We start from the raw sequence: 8,712 nt of genomic DNA, 5'->3' as shown, positions 1-8,712 counted from the left end.
TCCTATTGTTGTTGTTGTTATGTGCCGTCAAGTCAGACCCAACTCATAACAACCCCTCCTTGGGTTTCCTAGGCAGTATCACTAAGGAAGGAGATTGCCCAACCTTCCTTCTGAGGATTGGCTGGTGGGTTTGAACTGCCAGCCTTCTGGTTAGCAGTCAAGCGCCTTAAGCACTATCCTACCAGACAATGTTAATGTTTTAATCTTTGTACCAATTAGGAAACTGAGGCACAGAAAGGTTGTGCCCCAAGAAATTCACTTAGGAAATATCAGAGTAGAGCTTTAACCCAAATACTGTGGCTTTAGAATACATGTTCTTAACCACTACGTGTTATGTGGTCTACCTTCACAGAAATAAACTTATTATTTACTTTGTGAATAAGAAATATATTCCTTTAAATATTTTACATTTTTATTGCCTTCTGAAATTCTTCTTTTTGATGTTATGGTAGACTTCTTGACCCTCCCTGAAACACTGTACGTAATACATTCTATTACAATCTTTAGGCAAAATTCCAAACAAGAATTATGCTTATTTTATTATAGAAATGTGTCATTAATCCATCTGGTAGCATTAAGATGATACTTTCCAAATAGGAATTGAACTTGAAGAATCTGAAAATCTTATTTTTTCACATGCAGTTCTCTTTTTCCTTAGCCTCAATCAGCATAATTTTTTCCCTTTCATTAAATAAAATTGAAAACATACCTTATATTCATCTAAACTGTTCATTTTTTTTTTTAATTAATAGCATCGATTTCATCATGGAGTGGAGAACCTACCTGTAGACTTATCTACAAATGACCTCTTCAAACATTATTTTTGTCCATTGTTGGTCTAAATCTAAATAGACCAACATTTTTTTTTTAGATAGACAGGCAGTAAATACTTTAAACTTGTGAACTAAGTAGTTTCTGTAGTAAGTATTCAACTTTTCCACCATAGTGAAAAAATACCCATACACACTATATAAGTGAATGAGTATGGCTGTGTTCTAATAAAACCTTAATTGCAGAAAGGCAATAAGGTACATTTGGCCTGTGTGTCATAGTTTGTATTATAAGCCTAACATATTCATACACTATGTGGTTGATCAAATGTAATGTTAGACTCTAGTAAGAAGTGTTTCAATTTAATTAATACATTTTGCACTAGATCTATCACCTGGAGCCAAGGGATCCATCTTATTGAAGACAAGGGATCCATCTTATTGAAGACGGTTTAGTGTTTTCACTATTAAAATCACATTTCTGTGAATTTTCAAGGTGATCAGTTAACTACATGGCCAAAAGCCAGATTTCCTCTTATTGTTTCTCTTGTTTTTCTAATTGTAATTTTTAATTTAATTCTGATTGTTTTTCTAGAATCTTTTAAATATTTTATTGAAGATTTTTGCATTTGTTGTTATCATAAGTATTGGTGGTTTTCCTTTCTTGTAATTTCTTTATATGTTTCTTGGTGTTAAAGTAATGAAGCCCTTATAGAATGATTTGGAAATGTTCTACTTGTTTCTTTTTGCTTTTATGACATATTTTTCTGGATTCACTGTCACTTATTTTACTATTTATTATTTATTTTCACTCGTATTGTAATGTCTCTACTTAGAAACATTTCCTCTGCTTCCTTACTGGTAGAATCATCTTCTCTCTTTAAGACTTGGCTCAGGTTTCTCTTGGCATTTTGTACAGAATATGATCCAGGAAGAAGTGCTGGGTACTTCTTGGGCATTGTGACAAGAATATATAATTATACTTAAAAAGTGTATCAGACAACCTCAATGAAAGAATAAAGGGAATGAAGAAATGTACTGTACTAAGTAACTTTGAAATGAGTGGACTGTAGCATTAAAGGTAAAAGGAAGCACACATAAGCACTGTACTCTTGCCGATACATTTGTTTCCCACAGGGGCAATGGTTAATAATTTTGATACCTTTCTTCACCTTTACTTAAATTTCATAGGCTTATAAATGGTGGAAGGTGAGAGTTGAACTTCTTACTATTAGAGTGGGAATTTGCAGCATACCTATAATCCCAATTTTGGTTTCTAATACCAATAAAAGAAACAATAGATTTTTAAGAAAAGGCTAATCTTAGAACTCGTGCAAAAAACTTACAAGATAAACCTGGAGCATCTTCAAATTCCATAAAGTAAGAAGGAGACAAACATACATACACTGGAAAGGTGCAACATTCCCCTTGTGGAGTGGAATAGGAGCCAACTGAAAGGCCTCTAATAGTCAAAGTAGAATAATAAAGTACATAGAATAGTATTGTATTATAAAGTACAGTCAGAACCTGTGTAGGGTGGAAACCAGTCAGAGACAGAAATGCAAATATTTTCCACTAAAAAAGAGTTATAGAAAAATCATAATACTGCATCCTATCAAAGAAGGAAAACTTATGAGCCTTGGACAAACTAGGCAGTGCTGTAGAGTTCTAGACCTCTTGGGTTTTAGTGTATAAAGTAATTGTCCATGAAATTGTTAGGGATGAGCTCCTTATTGTCTTTTATGTAAACTTATAATATTATATTTCGGTATGCAATGAATCTGTCAAAGGATAGACTCTTATCAATCCAAACTTCCTCAGAGTTCATTTTTGTTATTTGACATAAGTTAAATGAAAGTTCAGAAATAATTCATAGAGTAGAAAATCTTGGACACTTTCTCACATTTATTTGGTTTTTACCCCAATAAGCTACAACATTGAGCAAAGGCAGGACAAGAAGATAAAGGTTGGACAAAAAAAATATGAATGTAGGATGGAATGTGGAACCCAAACCTCTGTTAAAAAAAGGAGAAGAAAGCTCAGAGTTAGAACTCTCGAAAGACACAAATGTGGGCAAGGTGGGTGGTAAGGGCTTTGAAACTTGCTTCTTTTTGAGGCAGGTTGAAGACAGTTATAAATATCCAGATGCAGAGGAGCATGATGAAGAAAATGCCAAATCCTAGCACGCTGAAAGCCATAAATGGATCATAGATGTTATTTATGAGAACATCTTCTACTTTCAACTTCCCAATGTCTATGTGCTCACAGTATGAGTGAGACAACACAGTGGTTCACTAGAATTTCAGCCAGTATTTGATGAGGATGAGAAATGATGCTACAAGGAAGGAAGCTTTGAATGTCAGTCACTCCAACCCCAGTCTGGGTGAGAAGTTGCTGGCTAAAAATCACTGCATATCTCAGAGGATCACAGATTGCCACATAGTGGTTCAGGATCACAGCCAGCAGAATACCTGGCTCAATGGACTGGATTTTGTGAATGAGTCACAGTTGCAAGAGATAGGCATCAAAATATATCTTTGGCATATGAAGCCAGAATATACTTCACATGTTTGGTAGGATGCATGTACTGAGAGCAATGTCTGCTGTTCCAAGCATTGCCAGGAAGAGATACATGTGCTCATGGAGGCTGTATTCAGATTTTACAATGATGGAAAGCAGGAAATTCTCAAAGATGGCAATGATGTCTATGGCACAGAAGGGAATTACATTCCAGAACTACAGACTCCAAGCCAGGAATCCTAATCACTGTTAGCAATGGGGGCAAGAAGATTGTGCTATTGAATTTGAATATGATGACCTGATTAAAGTAGGCATTTTTGTGTCAGATTCTCTGTCACTGTTACCTTTTTTCACTAAAATTTATATAAATTTATAAAATCAGTGCTTACCACTATCTCTTTAAAGCACATTTAAAAATATTTTTATATGTAGTACTGCATCTGTTTTACTTCCTATATCAAAATGTCTTCCCTTTGTTGTTTTGTCTGGTTCCCTTTACTCTATTGGCATCATAAACCCGATGGAAAACTATGTTTCTCCAGAATTCTCTTTCTGCTCATTTTTATGTTCTCCCCTGGCAATAATGCTCAATATCATGAAATACTGACTAATAGTAAATAAATATAAACTCTCCAAAAATTGAACCTGATCATAAGAACAATATATCAAAATGCCTTGTAAACAATCCCACTTGATGGAAAACAAACCCCTCAGATTTAATATCTCTGAATTAAATAAACTTTTCTCCTTTCTTTTGAAAGAAATTTCTCCCCTTCTGCTATCAATCTAGCTGAACCATGAAGCAGAAACTACCTCCTTTGTGAAGACTAAAAAGGCAACTTCCACTCTTAATTCCATTCTATCATTCATTTTTCTCATGGTAATGATAAAAAGTTAATCATAGGATCTTTGATATTCTGACAAGTGGTAAGGTGTTATTAGGTATATGAGAGCCACTGTTTCCTTGGAGAGTTTCTTTCTCTCTCTTCTATGTCTCCCTCTCTTTCCACCTTTATAATATTTTCAAAGCAAGTATGTTATATTTGTCTTTCTACTGTTAATATTGCGTGCTGTATAATCTCATTACATTATGGGTATGGCTGGCTGGAAAAGTCCTTGTAATTCAGAAAAATATAGTGAAAAAGCTCATCTGTGTCTTAGATTTAAGCAATGGAGCCAATATATCTCAGTAGATTCAGGACTCCTTCAAGGAGATATTTATTACATATAATTATGTATAGCAAAAAAAAAATCCAAATTTCTCTGGCAATACATTGGATAATCTAACAATTCCTTCATATCCAGTCATAAATTCACTGACTAAATGCTTAGCTTATAAGAAAAATAATTTTAGTTTGAGTTATTAAAATTATTATTATCAAGCTCTTTCACATCTCAACTCTCCTTACAAACATTTTATCAGTAATGACATGTCTCTTTGAATTCTGTCAACTAATTTATACTTCTTTAATTTTGCTGGCATATTGTCCTCTGTGTATAATCCTTTTTCCTTCAGTTTTTTTTTTTTTTTTTCCCTCTCTGTCTCTCTGAAAGGTGTTTACCTCCTGACAGGTATTCTCAGCATAATTATCATCTACTTTATGAAGTATCTCCTTATATTCTTAAGCATAATTCAATATTCCTCCTTTGTATTGTCAATGTGAGACATTGACTATTCACAGAATGCACTCAGATGTTAATTACTTAATTAGTATTTTATTTTCTTTAGATATGTTTAATATTAAAATGTATAAAATGTAATAAATATGCAACTCTACTTTCCCTGTTTCCAGATGTGTATCATCCACAAGTATTAGGAAAAGTGAAGAACTTGTCTAAGAATAATACTAAAAATCTTAGTGTGTTGATGTGTAAGCTTCCTTTTTTTTTTTATTCCAGCATTACCTTCATATGCTCATCTGAGTCAGGACACACACCTACTTTTGTTTCAGATCTGAAGAAATCTGTTACAGATAAGAGAAAGAAAGAAAGGTGAACAATTCTCCCAAGACCCAGATGAGTTCAATATTCTTTTTTATATTCATGTGTCCTTGGTCAAATACAGACAACTAAATTAACATTCTCTTTCTTGTAAGGATTACCACTCCTTGTGCACAATTACCCAAATTCTTCTTAGGTCTTTTCAAAACATATTTTAACTTAGACATCAAAAGCGCCTAGTAGAACACATGCTCATAAGCACTATTCTCTAAACTTCTAATGTACATGCACTGATATGCTAGTGTGATAATATATGCATATATTTTTAAAAAATCCTTTCCAATGAGATGAATATGGGACTGATACAGTGTTAGCAGTTGGAAAAGACTATGATACATTTCTGTTGAGTAATTGGAAGAGTGATGAGTTATCTTCCCTTTAGTCCACACAATCTAATGTATTCCTCCCCACTCTTATATTAACGTTTGATTTGAGGATAATGTAATTAACGTTTGATTTGAGGATGATGTAAATATAAATAAACCCAAGGCCCATGTAACAGCTCTCTCTAAATCTCAGGGAATCTTGATCTGACCTCTAGCCCTCAGAGTTTCAGCTGAAGAAATTTTAGTCATGGTCAGCCTTTAAACTGAATTAATAAGAAAAAATTCAAGAGATGACATCATATATCATACACGCACACACACACACACACACACACATATTTGCTTGTTTTGAATGACTTCTAAAATTGAGGCGATAGGTGAGAAGAAGAAGTCAATATAAATTGCAGGACATCATTTCAAGTATGCTCAGACACTAATCATTAAAGTTCATAAAGCTAGAATAGATCAATAGAAATAAAGTGTATATGTCAATAAGACATATTTCAATAGAGTAAGGACTCCTTCATGGAGATATTTATTGAATATAATTATATATAGCAAAAAAAAAAAAAATCCAAATTTCTCTGGCAATATACTGGATAATCTAATGATTCCTACATATCTAGTCATAAATTCACTAACTAAATGCTTAGCTTATAAGAAAACTCACTCACTACTGTCAAGTTGGATCCTACTCATAGTGACCCTTTCTTGGGTTTCCCAGGTGGTATCACTACAGAAGTAGATTGTCCAACCTTCCTTCTGAGGAGTGGCTGGTGGGTTTGAACTGCCAGTCTTGTGGTTATCAGTCAAAGGCCTTAGGCACTACACCACCAGAGTGCCTATATCAATAAGAATTGATCTAAAAACTCTTGACCAAGTTCCAATAAGATGGCAGAATATGCAGAAAAACTGCACAGATCCTCTTAAACAAAGAAAAGGGGAACCAATTAACACAGATACAGAAGATAATAGTGGACCCCTGAACCTTGAAGTGAAGGATGTAGAAGTGGACTAAACTCCAACTAGCAGAAGAATTTGCATGAAAACACCAAAAAAGGAGACAGATGGAGCTGCAGTCTGGCAGCAATCCTGGCTGCACAGACAGCTTAGATATTGCTGAGTGGAAGTAGGACCCAAAAATTAACCTAAAAATCAGTCCTGCTAGCCAGTGACTGCACAGAGAGTCCTCTGGTGGCTGGTGAATGAAAGAGGAAGGCGGGCTGAGCTGTGGATTTTTGCCTGTCTGGAGGGTGCAGCCATTTTGAATGTTTACACACAGTTTGACCATTTTGGATATTTAAAGTGACAGCATTCTTACAGATTCCAGAGACTTAAGAACAGGCTCCACTTGCTGGTAACCGCGAGGTCATTCCAGACGCAGACAACTGGAAAGGTGCAACATTCCCCTTGTTACTCTTATACCCCACACCCTCTTGGTTAATGGAGTTGTGGCCATCCCTCACTCCCACCCACCTTCTGGGACAGCAAGAATTCCATCCCATTATGTGTGCTCAGACAGAGCCAGGGTGCCATGCCCTGCCCTGATCCAATTTTTTTTTCCAACTTTTTAGTTTGTTTGCTTTTGTCTGTTTTAAAACTACTATTTTATTATTACTTTTGTCATTTTCACCATTATTCTTTATTTTTTCCATCCCAGGTTCTAGTTTTCAGCTTTTTGTCTTTTCCCTGTTCCTGGATGCCATTTTTTTTTTTCTTTCTGTTTCTTGTTTTTCTTTTGCATTTTTCCCATTTCTTTCTCCATTATTCTCCTTCTCTATCTTTTTTCTCTTATTACCCTCGCCACAAATAGTCTGGGATTCCCCCCCCCCTTTTTTTGTTACTGTTCCTGTGTGATTACACGGTGTGTGTTTTGTCCATTTACTTTTACATTTTTGATTGTTATTTAATTGTTATTTTTGTCTAACAGTGTGAGACTACACCAGTCCCAATATGACACAACTACACCCACACCTCCTGCAGCTTCACTTACTGAGTGAGAGCCACCACTTCCTTCTCCACCAAGGGGCCAAAAATAAACATCAACCAAGAGCCTGAATCATTCTTGGCTGCTCTTCATAAACAGTTGACAGATCTAAGTACAACAACATCATGATGTCTCAGAGACAACAGACCACCACAGTTCACACAAAGGAGCAAGATAAAGTGGTAGAAACAAAGGAGCAGGATACAGACCCAGAGCACAGTCCTGAGGAAGAAGCAGCATTGGAACTCTCTGGTAAGGAATTCAAAAGAATTATATTTAGATATCTTCAAAGGATTGAGAGACAGAGCAAGGAAAACACAGACAAAACCCTAGAAGAAATTTGGAAGAAAATACAAGAACAAAAAGACAAAAAGAAAAAATAAAAGAAAAATTAGAAATAATTCTAAATCAACAGATAGAAATCCAGAAAATTAATACTAAATTTTCAGAAATACTTGACACATTGAAAAGGCAAAGGAGAAGAATTGAACCAATGGAAGACAGAATTAATGAGATTGAAGACAAATACCTGTACACTTATTTGGAAAGGGATCAATCAGAAAAAAAGATCAAAACAAAATGAAGAAAACCTAAGTTCATGTGGTATACCATCAAAAGAAATAGCCTATGTTTCCTTGGAATTCCAGAACAGGAAGAGAAAAATAAAACCACTGAGAAAATTGTCCAAGTTTTTTTGGAGGAGAACTTCCCTGATATGATGAAAGATGATAATATATCTATTCAGGAAGTGCAACAAACCCCAAACAGGATAAACCCCAAAAGAAAATCACCAAGATATATCATCACCAAACTCATCAAAACCAAAAAAAGAAAGAATCCTGAAAGCAGCATGGGAAAAACAAAAGTTACTTACAAAGGACAACCAGTAAGAATAAGCTTTTATTTTTCAACAGAAACCATGCAAGGGAGAAGGCAATGGGATGGTATATACAAAACCCTGAAAGAGAAAAATTTTCAACCAAGAATTATATACCTGGCAAAATTGTCCCTCAAATATGATGGTGAGATTAGGAGATTTCCAGATAAACAGAAACTAAGGGAATTTGTTAAAACCACACCTACCTTACAAGACATGCTAAAGGGAGTC

General features: G+C 34.9%; 1 pseudogene; it reads right to left on the bottom strand.

Annotated features, from left to right (window-relative positions):
* Window positions 1–2,675: 2,675 nt before the first annotated feature.
* Window positions 2,676–5,866, bottom strand: LOC103212446 (annotated as a pseudogene).
* Between the last annotated feature and the right edge of the window lie 2,846 nt (window positions 5,867–8,712).

Source organism: Orycteropus afer, unplaced genomic scaffold (assembly GCF_000298275.1).
Source record: "Orycteropus afer afer isolate SDZICR_OR568_19922 unplaced genomic scaffold, OryAfe1.0 scaffold00964, whole genome shotgun sequence".
Lineage (NCBI taxonomy): Eukaryota > Metazoa > Chordata > Mammalia > Tubulidentata > Orycteropodidae > Orycteropus > Orycteropus afer.
The sequence above is the reverse complement of the archived record's forward strand: the minus strand, read 5'-3'. Positions and strand labels throughout refer to the sequence as shown.